The sequence below is a fragment of the Malaclemys terrapin genome, chromosome 4, assembly GCF_027887155.1.
Source record: "Malaclemys terrapin pileata isolate rMalTer1 chromosome 4, rMalTer1.hap1, whole genome shotgun sequence".
In the NCBI taxonomy this organism is placed as follows: domain Eukaryota; kingdom Metazoa; phylum Chordata; order Testudines; family Emydidae; genus Malaclemys; species Malaclemys terrapin.
In genome coordinates this window covers 39745247-39759505 of record NC_071508.1, presented here as the reverse complement: position 1 = coordinate 39759505, position 14259 = coordinate 39745247, and the positions used below count along the sequence as shown (strand labels likewise).

The 14259-nt window shown below is 45.9% G+C and overlaps 1 protein-coding gene across 2 annotated transcripts in view; it reads left to right on the top strand.

Annotated features, from left to right (window-relative positions):
- Positions 1–11555: 11555 nt before the first annotated feature.
- RASSF7 (Ras association domain family member 7) overlaps positions 11556–14259 on the top strand; it is a 128392-nt gene continuing 125688 nt past the window's right edge. The window contains exons 1-2 of one of the 2 annotated variants that reach the window (XM_054025714.1): positions 11556–11658; positions 11920–11992. The gene's annotated coding sequence lies outside the window, so the exon portion shown is untranslated. Of the gene's footprint in view, positions 11659–11919; positions 11993–14259 lie in introns of those variants that run through there. The other variant, XM_054025717.1, reaches the window with a different exon arrangement.

The following is a 14259-nucleotide window of genomic DNA, read 5'->3' as shown; positions in this document are numbered from 1 at the left end:
TAGGAATGTGAAAAAACTCACAGCCCTGTCCACAAGAGCCCTAGTCTAGACACAGGTACACCAGCAAAACAGTCCTTTTGCTGGTGTATCTTATTTTGTTCGGGGAACTAGGATAAGCGATACCGGCAAAAGAACTCTGTTGCTAAAATAAGCTGCATCTCCACTAGGGGTTTTTGCCTGGATGGGTCTACCAGTATAGCTGTACTGCCAACCCCTTTCTAATACAGACAAGACCTAAGACTTGAGTTGTGCTGATGCTCCTTTATTGGGGATTTATATGCCGCCCTTGTAGAGGAATGGACTCCATTGATACATAGGCCTCTTTCCAGTCAGATCAGAGCTGTGTGTCTGGAGGTCTTGTCTTAGGCTTTGTCTACACTAGCACTTTGTCAGCAAAACTTTTGTTGTTCAGGAGTGTTTAAAAAAAAAACACACACACACACCTCGAATGACAAAAGTTTTACTGACAAAAAGTGCCGGTGTGAGCAGCGCTTTGTCCACAGGAGCGCTCTCCTGCTGACAAACAGCAGCTACACTGCGTGTCTTTTAGCGGCACGGCTGTAGCAGCACAGCTATCGCTAAAAGCCATATAATGTAGCCATACCCTTAGCTGAAGTCTGGTAAAGAATTTGGTCAAAGCAGCCAAATGCGTGGTGGAGATAGCAGCATATGTGAGACCGTACCTCACAGCCAGTTCACCTGGAAATCTGCACCCGCTCATTAAATGCTGCTCTTTTCTTGCTCAGCTCTGCTGAAAAGCTCGACAAAGATATAAATCTGCTGCTCGTTGTCCCTCAACTTTTGCTCAGCTCTCTCCATTTCCTAGTCCCATCCAGCATTAGGAGCTTAAAAATGGCTTTCCCTTCCGTAGGCTTCATGTTTTCCCACCTGTTTTTCACTGTGCACCTTCTCTTTTTCAAACAGAGAGAGCTGTGTGTCTAACCAGAGGAGGCCAGGAAGCTTTTCTGAAGGTATCTAATGGCATCTTTCCCTTCTAAACTTGAAATGCCCAAATGGAGATTCTTTCCCCTTGCCTGTTTTCCAGGTCATCCAATTTCTCCTCAGAGCTGCTTATACCCTCAGCTCAGGGAAGACATATTCCCCTTTATCCCACTTGTTTCACTGTCTGCTTTTTGTAACTTATTTTCTAAGTAAGACATTCGGGATTTGACATGAGAGCCCTTATCTCTGAGGGAATGTGTCTCTATTAAAATGCCTGTTTTTTTCCTCTCAGCTGCTATTTCCTGTGCTAGGCTCTGCATCCAGGAGGAGGAGATTGCTTAAGCAAGTGAGTCTTCAGCCTCTTATATATTTATCCATTTGAATCCATCGGTGGCAATCCAGGAAGTATCTGGGCAATGTTTTTTGGTGTGTTTTTTTTTTTTACTTTTTGAATTTTTGTGCTTGATGGGGTGTATACACCCCATGTGGGCAGCAAAAAGGTTACTGGGAGCCCAAAGACTCAGCTAGCTCACTGGTGGCACCTGGAGGGTGCATTAGGTACAGTTCGTTAGCAGACCCAGCTGGGGAGGAGCTGGGTTGTCCCATAAAGGGAGGCACTCAGAGCAGCGAGGGTGAGAAGGCCTTGGGATCCTCTCCTAGAAGGGAGCTCTGGCAAAGGGTCAGGGATGGCAGAGACACTGAGAAGCAACAGGAGTGGCCTGAGCCCCTGTGGTGGGACTTGACAAAGGAACAAGACCTCAGGCAGGCAACCCTGTGGGTTGGTGCTCTGGAAGAGGAGCAGGGAGCTGGGGAGAACCCAGGGAAACTGAAAGCTCAAGCGTAGGATGGGCAGAGTGGCTTATGTCGTGTGTGGTTCTGTTTGGGGCTTTTCTGTGGGCGAGCACCAGGGAGAGGTCTGGGAATCCCCTGCTCTGAAAGAGCCCTGGAGGGGATGGAACTTGTGTTGGTGACTAGTGCCATGCAGGACATTGATTCTCCGGAAGGGGTGGACAGTAGCGTGACCTGGCCTGAAGGCCATATCACCACACCAGGCCGTAGGAGTCCAGGGGAGGTGAAAGTGTTGCCACTCTGGCTCTCACTGGGAGAGGGCGCTCTGGGATGGCGAGTTTGTCTCATTGTATTTAATGAGATATGAAAACATTGATGAATAATAAGATCAAATTTCACTTGAGGAGAGCAGACATCAAGCTGTCATCATCTCCTAGGCAGCATGTGACCCTCAATATGCCTTTCCTCTTAAGCCTATCATTTTAATTGAAACACACCCACTCTCCAGCTCTATGTGTAGGTGTTAGTAACTAACACTCCCAAAGTGTCCCTGTGTGCACTGGATCTTGTGGAAAGACTGGGATGGATTCTTCTTGAGGGGGAAGGAGAGTCGGTCTCTCTCTTGGTTGTTCTCAAGTCTTGGTCAGGAATACAGAGAGGGCAGGTGGCGGTGGTCGGATCTTTCTGGGACATTACACTTTCCAGTCTGGGAGTTCCTTGAAGGTCTCATTACTGGCTCAAAGCAATGCCGTGCCAGGTCATTGCCTGTGACTGAAGATCAAACAAGCTCCGCTGTGGAGCTCTGTCAGTACTGCCGGTGCGGGAAGGTGAGAGCGAGCATAGCTGCTCGGGATCCTGGCTATGTGGTGTGCTATGTGCACGGTGTTTGTTGCCCAGTGAGAAGACACAGGGAGGAGGCGGGAAGCCTTGAAGTTTGTGTCCCTTTGCTCTTTGGTTGGGATCCAAAATGCTCCGCACAGTGCACCCTCTGCTTGATTAGCATTAAAGCTGTGAAGAGCCTCTGCTGGATTGTAATTATTACAACAGGGTCCACACAAGTTGGCAGACTCCACCGGGCTCTGCTTTAGTGGAGGTTTTTGGAGAAAGGCTCCGGCCAATCAGCTGGATTGTGGGTGTAGGGAGGGGAGAAGTAGGAGCTGGTGGGCAGCTCCTCCCCCGTCTAGAAGACAGCAAAGCCCCTTACAAAGAACATGAGAGGAATTTTTGGAACTGATTTGAGGAACTGAGCCCTACCCCTACAAAGTGGAGGGGTTAGCTTATGGCTTCTACAAGAGTATATATGGTACCTTGCCATCCCATTAAAGTCAGTGACATGTAATTGAAAAGGTAAAGTGTTTGGAATTAGCCGTTTTTGCTGAATACTTTACGGTCTCCACAGTCAGACCCAGGGCAGGGCCATGTCTTGTGGGCTAGTGCGTAAATACATAAGTGCACACAGAGCTGTCATGAGCTTTTGCCACATTGCAGATTCCTTTGCACCTGCACTCATCTTTGGTCGACTAAGGTTATGTTTTCACTGCCAAAAAGCTGAGGTTTTTTGGAGTGAGAGAAACAGTTATCTTGCTGTAAAATGCTAGTGGAGAGAGGCACCTGTCTTGTTTACCACAAGATAGCTAAGCGAGGTCAACACTACACTCCTTACCTGGGTTGACCTCACCTAGTCTACCTCACAGTACACTACAGTTCCTCATCTCCATTGGGTTTTTGCCTGTTAAGGGTATGTCTTCACTAGCAACGTTAAAGCATGTGCTATGTAGTCGTGGCACCAGCGCTGGGAGAAACCACCCGAGGGTGACCAGACAGTAAGTGTGAAAAATCAGGACGGGGGTGGGGGATAATAGGAGCCTATATAAGAAAAAGACCCAAATATCAGGACTGTCCCTATAAAATCGGGACATCTGGTCACCCTAAACCACCCCCACGAGGGGAGTAGCTACCAGTGCTGGGAGAAACCACGCCCACGAGGGGAGTAGCTACCAGCACTGGGGGGCACTATCTACACTGGCACTGTGGTTTTTTCACACCCCTGAGCGAGAAAGTTGCAGCGCTGTAAAGTGACAGTGTAGACAACGCCTTACTTAACCTGTGGTAAAACCACACCTTTTTGTAGCAGTGAAGACAAAGCCTTAGGTGATAATGGGGTTCTTTGTTCCAGTCTCTTCCCTTGGGAGCATGTGTGAAGGAGCTAAACCACAATTAGCCTGACCTTTAAAAGTCAGATATGTGTAGAAACTAGGAATGAGATGTATTGCCCTGTGCCTTTGGCATCAAAGGATGGGAATCATTTTATGGCCTTGTCTACAGCAGCAATTTTAGGGAAATCTCCCACCACTGGGACTAAGAGTGGGAGAGTTACAAGCCACTGTTGTTTTTACCATCATGTTATCTAGGCCTGATCTGTGCAAGTCTAGACAACATGGAGATAAAAATGCCTGCATCAAGACTACACTATTATTATTATTTATCTCTTTATTTGTATTGTGGTAGCACCAATGTGCCTTGGTCCATGTGCCAGCACTCTCACCCTCCCTAATACCATTGTTAGGGGAAAGATAGGAGATCTCCCTAAAATTGCCAGTGTAGATATAGCCCATCAGGCAGTCTCTGACTTAAGATAAGCTCATGATGGACTCTCTGATGTTTTATCATTGTTTGCTCACCTCTGTTGTGTACCGATACTGGCCGGTTAAGCCTCATATGGTTATGTCATTGTCTAGTTTAAAGAAAAGGGTAAGGATTTAATTGCCCTGAGCTGGGGAGGTTTGAAAGAGCCCTGTGTAATCCACTCTTTGTATCACTGTGGTGTGGGGTATAGTAAGTGGCTTAATTGCTCTGAGATTTGTGCATGCCCTCTGAAATGCTGATTTATAACAATTCTTTCACTTATATATAGGGGGTCTTAAAAATGCTTTACAAAGAGTTGCAAGGGTTATTACTCCCATTTCACATTGGGGAAACTGAGGCACAGAGCCATGAAGGCCAACATTTTCTAAAGGGCCGCTGATTTTTGCCCAAAAACTGAGGGTATCTCAAATCACTGACTACTTCTGAAAATTTGGAGGCAGGTGACGTGTGCAAAATAACACAGCAAGTGAGTCAAGAATATATACCAAGTCTTTTAATTCTGTGGGTCTGGTTTTCTTTGCACTTACACTCGTGTAAATCAGGAGTAGCTCTGCTGAAGTCAGCAGCTGAGACTTGAGCCATTTGGTATTGGAGAGAAATATATGAAGACATGTCTGTTGCTTGACCCCTTCATGTGGCTTTGTTGTATTTTAGAATTTGAGAAATTTGAACTGTGGGCCCTTATGGAGTAAGGTTTATTGTGAGTGTCTGATGTTCCCATTTTTTGGCTTCCTTGGGATAATTTTCTTTGGCTTTACTAAATCAACATCAAAATGACATCAACTATTGCATTTTTAATTGGATTAGTCCACTATCCCCTACCATAAAATTCTGGGGTAGGCAGATTCTTAACAGGTTATTAAAAACACATAAACAGAATCCTGAAATGAACCCTATATCCTGGGTCTTTTTATCTTCTAGGTCAAATTCTGAAATCTTTACTTGGTCTTTAGTCAGACAAACCTTCCTTTGGAGTAAATGGAAGAACTGCAGGGCACAGCCCACAGGTTTTTATGAATTACACAAACCATTCCTCGCCAGCCTCATTGGTGTATGTTCATGGCTGCATTTTGCAGTTGCCCAAAGAACTTTTGTCCATTTTCTGCCTGGATTTGCTAATAGCTGTGAGCACATGGAGCTTGCAATGATTTCCTTCTCATTTTAGACTCTCCTGGGATCAGACCAATGGCCAGTCTAGTCCAGCATCTTGTCACAAACAGTGGCTGTTACCAGCAGCACTTAACTACAGACAAAAACCCTGTGTGTGATCAGGTAGGTGAGGTAATATTTTATTGGACCAACTTCTGTTGGTGAAAGAGGGAGAAGCTTTGAGCTACAGAGAGCTCTTCTTCCGGTCTGGGAAAGGAACTCAGTGTGTCAAGATGGAACAAATTGTTCAACATAAATAGTTAGCACTATAGTCGCCGACTTCCTCTCTTTCCCGTGGATGCTTGACCCCCCCCGTCCCCAACCCTGCCCCCACTCCACCCCTTCCACGAGGCCCCCACCCTGCCCCGCCTCTTCCCACCCCTTCCCCGTCCCCATTCCAACCCCTTCCCCAAAGTCCCTGCCCCAATTCCATCCCTTCCCTGCCAATATTTCAACTCCTTCCCCAAATCCTCGCCCTAGCCCCACCTCTTCCCCACCTCCTCACCTGAGTGCGCCGCGTTCCCACTCCTTCCCCTCCCTCCTGGAGCGTGCTAACACTGCCAAACAGCTGTTTGGCGGTGGCTGGACGGGAAGCTCTGGGAGGTAGGTGGAGGAGCGGGGACGTGGCGCTGGTGGGGCAGGGAATGAGGGGAGTTTGGCTGCCAGTAGGTGCAGATCACCCACTAATTTTTCTCTGTGGGTGCTCCTGCCCCAGAGCACCCACAGAATCAGCGCCTATGGTTAGCACATAGTTCAAGGGACCGTTCAAGGTGAAGTGGCCTGTGAACACCTCTGCTGTCTATGTGGGACTTTGCAGACAGGCGTATCCTATGGGGGTGAGACAAGGAAAAGGAGTTAATTTCCTGCCCTGCATCCCCATATTGTTATCACTTTATGCCTCTGTACTTACCCACCCATTCTTTATCTGGCTCTTCACACCAGCTCCAAACAGTTACTGCTATAGGTTGATCTGCAACTAAGAAAAGAAGAAATCTTTGTTAGCAGGTAGGAACCATATTACCTCAGTGAAATCAATTAGATCATGGAATGACCTGCCAAGTGAAGCCCTAGAACTGAAAGCCTCTTGGGGTATGTCTACACAGTAAAGAAAAACCTGTGGCTGGCCCATGCCACCGGACTTGGGCTTGCAGGGCTTAGGCTGTGGGGTTGTTTCATTACTGCGTAGACTTCTGGGCTCGGGCTGCTGCCCTCCCACCTCACAGGGTCCTACAACCTGGGCTCCAGCCTGAGCTTGGAAGTCTACACAGCAGTGAAACAGCCCCGCAGCCTGAGTCCCGTGAGGCTGAGTCATCTGGCACGGGCCAGCCACAAGTGTCCAGTTGCTGTGTAGACATACCCTTTAGGAGGCAAATTCTCTGTCTACACTAGAAGTTGGCACTGATGTAGCTACTAACCTAGTCCAAATGCCTACGGTAGATGTGTTGCACTGGTGCCATTTACTCTGGTAAGTTACAGGAAAGTGGGGGTGGGGCAGAGGTGAAAGTAAGCAGGTACGGCCCAGTATGGAGTACCGGTAAAAAAAGGTGCAGTAGTGTACCAGCAAATAAGTGGAGCATTCAGTACTGGCTTACTTTCACCTCTTTTGGCTGCATAACAAAAGTTCAAACTCAAAGCTAATAAAAGCTTGGAAAGGGAAAACTCACTGTCACATTTGTTTGTTGTTTCTCTCCCTCTCCTCCTCCAGCCAGGCTGCCTGACACGGCTAGGCTCCGCGTTCCCCTGACCCTCCCACTCCGCAGGGGCTTCAGGGGCTCCCCTCTAGCTTGTAGCAGGGAGCAGGGGGACTGGCTGAGGGAGAAGCCTCCCCAGGTAGCCTGCTGCCTGCATAAGAACAGTTTAAATTTAGCTGTTCACCCCGTGGTCTGAACCGCGGGATTAGGGGCTATTTCTGGCATCCTTGTTAATTTCACTCACGGTTGTTGGGGCAGGCGGGGTGACCAAAGTCAGGGCCCTGGATGAGGCGATCTTCAATAATATAATACACAAAAAATACAGTTAAAATCAGGAACCATTTCCAAGTTCAAATCTTCTCCTGTCGGCAGATTTAGCTACTTTGGGAGATGGATTATGTCAACAGGAAAAGTTCTCCCGTTGACATAACCCTTCATGTAGATAGTGCTAAATTGGTATAACTACATTGCTCAGGGATGTGAATTTTTTACATCCCTAAGCAACATAGTTATGCTGATATAGGTCTATAGTATAGATCTGACCTAAGATTTTGCCTTTGCCATCACAGCCATCAGTGGTCAGCCACTGGTGTAGTTGCACCAGTGTAAGCCCCTAGTGTAGACAGGCAAAGAAGTCAAATGGTATTCCCACCCTTACTTCTGCGCTGCTGCTGGTGGCTGCACTGCCTTCAGAGCTGGGCACCTGGAAAGTGGTCGCTGCTAGCAAGGAGCCCAGAGGTGCTTGGGCTATGAACTGCCAAGCCTCAAGGTGCTGGGCTTCAGCCCCAGTTAGCTCCAGCACAAATTAAGCACTGCTTACTGGATCTTAAGTTCTTGCAATAGCATCAGTTACAATTGAGCTATGAAGCCACTCATTTTTTCATTAGTGATGGAAATGGAGCCAAAAAATGAATGTGAGTGGGAGTAAATGTTGCAAAGTTGACAGTAAAAACTGAGTTTTTAACCCAAACTGGACAGTGGATTTTCTTTTTATTATGCCACTTCGTTTAAACACAAAACCATTGTGTTTAATATGCCAAACCACTGTATCCATCTTTAAGGTCATCAATGTGAGGTACAACTTTGAATCAAAGTACAGTAACTTCAATGCAGCCTAGCCTCCTGGCAGTGTTGCACAATGTGACAAAATTGAAAATCTGACGTCTTCGGATCATATTCAAATGTCATTCTCACAACAGCAGCAGCTGTACAGGAAAAAGCAACAGCTGCTTCTCTTCAGATAATGTTGGTACTAGCTAAAAAGAAAAAGCCTTTCCCGGATGCTGAGCTTGTGAAGGAGTGCACATTGGAAATGCTGGAGGAGCTTTTTACCAGAGATAAAAACAAAGATGACATTGTGAACCACGTGAAGCAAGTTCCCCTGTCTGATTCCATGGCAGTGTGAAGACGAGGTAATATATGAGGACTGTTTGTCAGCACTGCTTTCCGATTGACATAATGCCAAATACATGTCTCTTGTAGTGGACAAACCAAGTGATTTAAATAACACTTCCCAGCTATCGCTGTTCGTTAGAATTTATGATGGTGAAATTTTCAAGGAAGAATTTTTGTGCTTAATACCATTAGAAACCTACACCATAGGAGAGATCATTTTTGAAAAGGTAAAAGGCTTGCTTGTTACAGACAGAGATCTCTCCATGACAGGGGAAGAGAGAGGCTTTGCTTCATGTTTGGCAGCGATACACCCTTCATTAAATACACTTCACTGCATCATTCACCAGACTATCCTGTGCAATAAGTTGTTTGGGGTCTTGAAAAAAAACAATAGGTATTGTGATGAGATTAGTGAATTACATACACTCAACTTCCAGCTTGCAGCATTGTCTTTTTAAAGCTCTTTTACAAGATGTTTCAGCGGAATACAGTGACCTGTTGCAGCACAAGGACAGCTGGTAAAGTAGGGGGCATGTGTTAGAGAGGTTTTGTGCGCTTCAAAAAGAAACAATAGAATTTCTTTCAGACCACAAGACCAACAAGGCTTGTGAGTTCCTGGAATATATGAATGATGTCCCCCCCCATGTCATAGGTAGCTTTTCTGTGCGATATTACTGGTCACTTGAATTCCCTCAACTTGCAGCTCCAAGGCCGTGCAAGCAGTGCTGAGGATCTATTTGAAAAAGTGTGTGCCTTTCAGAGGAATCTTGAAATCTTTACAGGAAAGATGTTGCACTTTCCCACATTGTGTTGTTGATACTGATAAAACTTCAATGAAAACGATGCAAGAATTCCTAAACAATTTGATCAAAAATTTTAAAATGCGATTGAGAATTTTAAAATTCCAAAGGATTTGCTTTGATTTGTTCATGATCTGTTTGTTGCCTCTTCTGCCGATGGACCTTGCCCTTCTGAAGCAAAGAACAGTCTTGACTCAATTGATGAAGGTGCCTTTAATTAGAAATTGTAAGGCCCCAGAGCTCAGATGCCTTGAAGGCAAAATTCAGAGAAGTGGGACTTGGTGATTTCTGGACTCAGTACGCTGACCAATTTCAGAATAGCCAGAATCTAGTCATCTATCTTTTAATGAGGTTCGGATCAACGTAGCTCTGCAAATCTGGGTTTTCTACCATGAACATTATAAAACACCAACACCGCAATTGCCTGCCAGATGAGATCTTCACCAGTGCATGTGCCTTGCTCTGACCTCCTGTAAACCATTCTTCACAAAGCTTGCCAGAGATCGTCAATGTCACCTCTCCCATTAGCGATCGCCACAAACACAGGTAATATTGTTGATTTATAAACTTTGTTAAAAGATAGAAACACTAATACTTATGTTGTAATCAAGGTCTTTATTTATTGGCAGCTGAAGCTTTTTTTATAATTATTTTGTCAGCCGTCTGCGCAAATGGCCTGCCTCTTGTCATACATAACATTCTCAAATTGGCCCATGGGTAGATCTAATTGAGTATCGCGGTGCTAGATTGTAGTGGTCCCTTCTGACCTTATAATCTATGGCTCTAGAGCAGCGTTACCATAATAGAAGCAATAGAGTCTAGAGATAATAATAAGTGGGGAGAAGATCTCGGTAGGTATATGGATGGCTTGCAGGTTACTTTAGCTTGTTGCTTGGCAGAGGTTTGGCTTAGAACTGCTCTTGATTGATTCACATGTCACAGACAGATCTCTGTGAAGTCACTGATTTCTCCCCTGTTGACCAGCTTCCCTGCCACAAGTCTCTCCTCTGAGCTCTGTGTGGAAGCCCTCTTCTCCACCTGTCTGCTCCACAATGATCTGTTGAAAGGTTTTTCCACATTTATTGTGCTTCTTGAGGTTTTACGAGCATGATTATGGGAGGCATAGGAGTGGGAGACAGGAGACTGGGTTCCTAATTCCATCTGTGCTGGAGACTTGCTGAGTGGTATTGGAGAAATCACTGACAGCTATGTTTTTAAGCTCGGCCACTGATTTTTGGATGCCTTAAATTCTGGGTGTGCATCTCAAAGCACTCTGGGCCCAAGTTACAGAGCTGCTCTGTACCCACAAGTCCTGTTGGTGGCAGTTGGAGTTGTGGGTTCTCAACACTTGGCAAAATTGGGATGAAAGTGTCTCAAGATGGACATCTAAAAACAGAGGTATTCGAAATCAGGGGCCTTAATCTCTGTGCCTCAATTTCTCCATTTGTAAAATAGGGATAAGTATGCTTAGTCACCTCTGTGAAGTGCTTGGAGATCCTTGGATGGAAGGCACTATGTAAGTGCTAAGTATTAACATAGTCATTAAAAATGCAAACTCCCTTAGGGAAACAAGTTATAGAATGTAACACGGTTGTATGGAGATGTAATGGGGTTCTGTAGCAATTACCGTATTCCAAAATAAACTATAGCAGAGAAGAGAAGAGAAAATGGTAACTTTTCTGTAGGCGTTATATTTTTTTACATTATCCTAAAGCAGGGATACAATTAAATGCCACTGGATGGCCCAAAAGTCTATATAAAGATTAGTAATTTGATTAAATTCTGTAGGACTTTTTTTTCCTAAGGCCTGCGTCTGAATACAGCTTGAATAGCTCAGGCTGGATTGCAAATGTTCCCATTACAAGTAGATGGAACTGCGCAGGTGCCTGCCCCACACACTTATGTCCCTGTAACTCACCAGCTGCCAGCTCCTGCTCCTCTGAGGGCTTTGTGATCATAATCATACTGGCTGCATGTCTCTGTCCCTGGGGCCTACTTAGGTCTCTGTTGATGTCACCATAGTAACAGTGCTAAAGGGAGGGGCAGACCACTGAAACCTGTTGCTGAGAGGCAGAGTAGCAGGAAAGAGCCATGTTTGGAGAGCATAAAGCAAAGTCAGTCTAGGTCAGATGGGGCAGACGTGGGTGAGCTGCATTCACTGTGTGTTGGAGAGAGATCAGTGGAGGAACTAGTCATGGGAGTAGCAGGGTGACTGGACTGGATACAGGTTTCTCTGTCAGCTGAAGGTAATGGGGTGGATTAACCCAGTGGCTGCTGTTATGCCAGCTTTGTAGCAGCATATGCCAAGGGAGCTGGCATCCATGTCCGTAATATCTGGAGTTGCAGCCATCTCATAGTACACTGCAGTGGACATTGTGACATGGCTGCATTGGTTCCTGATATCACAAGCTAAACATGATGATGGCTAAACAAACCTGAGGAGAGAGAGAACTTCATAGGCCTCGGAATAACATCATAAACAGAAAAAATCTCTCTCTATCTTCCAGAAAAATCCGGCAGGCCCTGGAACTGGCAGACTCGGATAAGCTGGCAGGAGAAAAGGGATGCAGGAGGAAGACTGTAAGTACTGAATGCTGCTTGCCAAGTGTTACACTTGTATTGCAGGTTCTCTCTTATTTTTTATCTTATGCTGATTGTCTCATAACAGAAAGCTCCTATCCCAACCCCCTGTACCTCCCACAGGGCAGTCTGTCTATTCTGGTAGACCATAGTGAGAGAACTACTGTATCCACCTTGGACCTTTGAAAATGTTGGCTCTAGTGGCCATCTTCAGTTAAAGGAGCAGATTTACCCAGGACTGGACAAAATCCAGGAGGCATTTATTTTCTGGGAGTCAGAATTCACATCTGTCTCACCCAGGTAACACTCTGGGAATGAGACTTTGCAAGGTCTTCTCACTTAAAAATACAGAGGGAGGTGGGTGATGCTTCCTAATTCATGGTTGGTTACGACAGCGACTGGGGCGCGCAGCTCTGAGATCAACGGCTTCAAAGCCGGACAAACAATTTCTATTTTCTGGATGGATCTTAAGTGCTCAGGCTTCAGTTTATTTTCATTTATTTTAGGACAGCGGTACCCAAAACCTTTTATTTTTTGCAGATCTCCTCCTTTGTTTAGGTGAAGCCCTCTGTATGTTATTAATAGACATGGGCAATCATAGGCATGGGCACAAACCAAAAACCCTGATCCAAACATCTCTTCCAAACTTTGAAGGATTCCTTTCCAATCCTGGAAAAGCTGTCTTAGGGCTTGTCTATACAGGGACATTTACAGGCATTATGAATCCAATATAATTATACAGTGGCCGCTTTCCACCACTCTGGGCAGTGTAAAGGGGTATTAGTGTAACTGGAGAATCAGGCTCTAAGTAACTTGCCTAAAGTCACCTAGGCTAGGAAGCCTGTGTCGCAGCCAGGAATTGTACCCAGTGATAAACCCTTCCAGAAGTTTGGGTCCATGCAAAGTGTAATGTCAACACAGAAGCAGATTGGCTATGTCACCAGTCAGAGATGCAGAGCAGGCTGTGCTAGTCCATAAGAGAGACTGGTCAGCTTTGAAGGGGAGGAAAATCATGGCTTGGCTTTTTCCTCTTGCATCCTTCATCCAAGGGAACTGGGCTGGGTTCCCAGGCCAGACCCAGGTGTTAGCTGGGTCTGGAAAGCAAATGCATCAGGCTGATAAATCAGCAGAGCCATTATAAATTAGAATCAATTTGGCAGACTGGGGGAGTTATGTCCAACTCTAAAAATGAGGAGGGAAAGACAGTTCATCTCCGATAGAGGAGAAGAGGCTGGAAAGAAAGGAGAATTCCTTTTGTTAAATGTGGTCCCTGCAAGCCCTTGGTTATACCCCCTGCCGGGTCTCAGAACTGAAAGGCAGAGAAAAGGGCTTGTTGACCTAATGTTAACCTTCAACTGTCAGCCATTCAGCTTGCTGATCTTCACACCCCTCTCCTTAATCCCAAAGGGAGAGGGTACAAAGCCTACCCAGGGACTGTGCCATCTAATTAACATTAGGCTTGAGCAAGATTTTGTCCTTCTTTGTGTTTGCAGCAACTTGCATTTAAATGGCGCTTTTGCTTGCTCGTGTTATAGCCTGGGCTGCCACTGGCCTTCATTATGTCCTGGCCAGTATATCTAATTCATAGCCAATAACACATACAAAATGTAATGCCACTGAGCTGTAAATCTGTAAGATTATTTAGTAGCAAAATAAAAGCCAAGTGTTGGTCATTGGGGGGAGGGGAGGGGAAGGGTGGGTAGATCTTATAGGAATGAAAGCTGGAAAAGACCTTTGTGGCTGTATACTCCATCTTTTGGCCAGAACAGGATAGTTTCCATGGTGATGTAGATGAGATGGACTGATAGGGCCTGATTTCCAGAGGTCGTAGACAGCTGCAATTCCCACTGACTTCAACTGGAGTTATGGATCCTGAGCAGCTTTGCAAATGAGGTCATAGTACCTGACTGGCCATTGGTGGTCTCATTGAAGGCTGGGAAGGAAAGTAGTCAAAGTTCCCCCAAGCTCATTGGGTTGATGCAGGTTAAGGCATGTCAGTTTCATAGCCAACCGTACACAGAGGCCTGATGTGGCCAACATCACATCTGACTGCCATTGACTGCCATAGCTTGATGGACCAAGTACCCATTTTGCAGCTGGGTGAAGTGAAGGTGGCCTTTCAGCATGAGATTGTCTCCAACCCATGCCCTTCAGGATGGTAGCTGAGCGCTTTAACCACTCAGCCGGTAGAAATGAAGTGGGAGGAGAGGGAGACAAGGGAAGACGCTGGCCTCTCTATAGCTCTTTGGTGTCCAGGAAGCAAATTC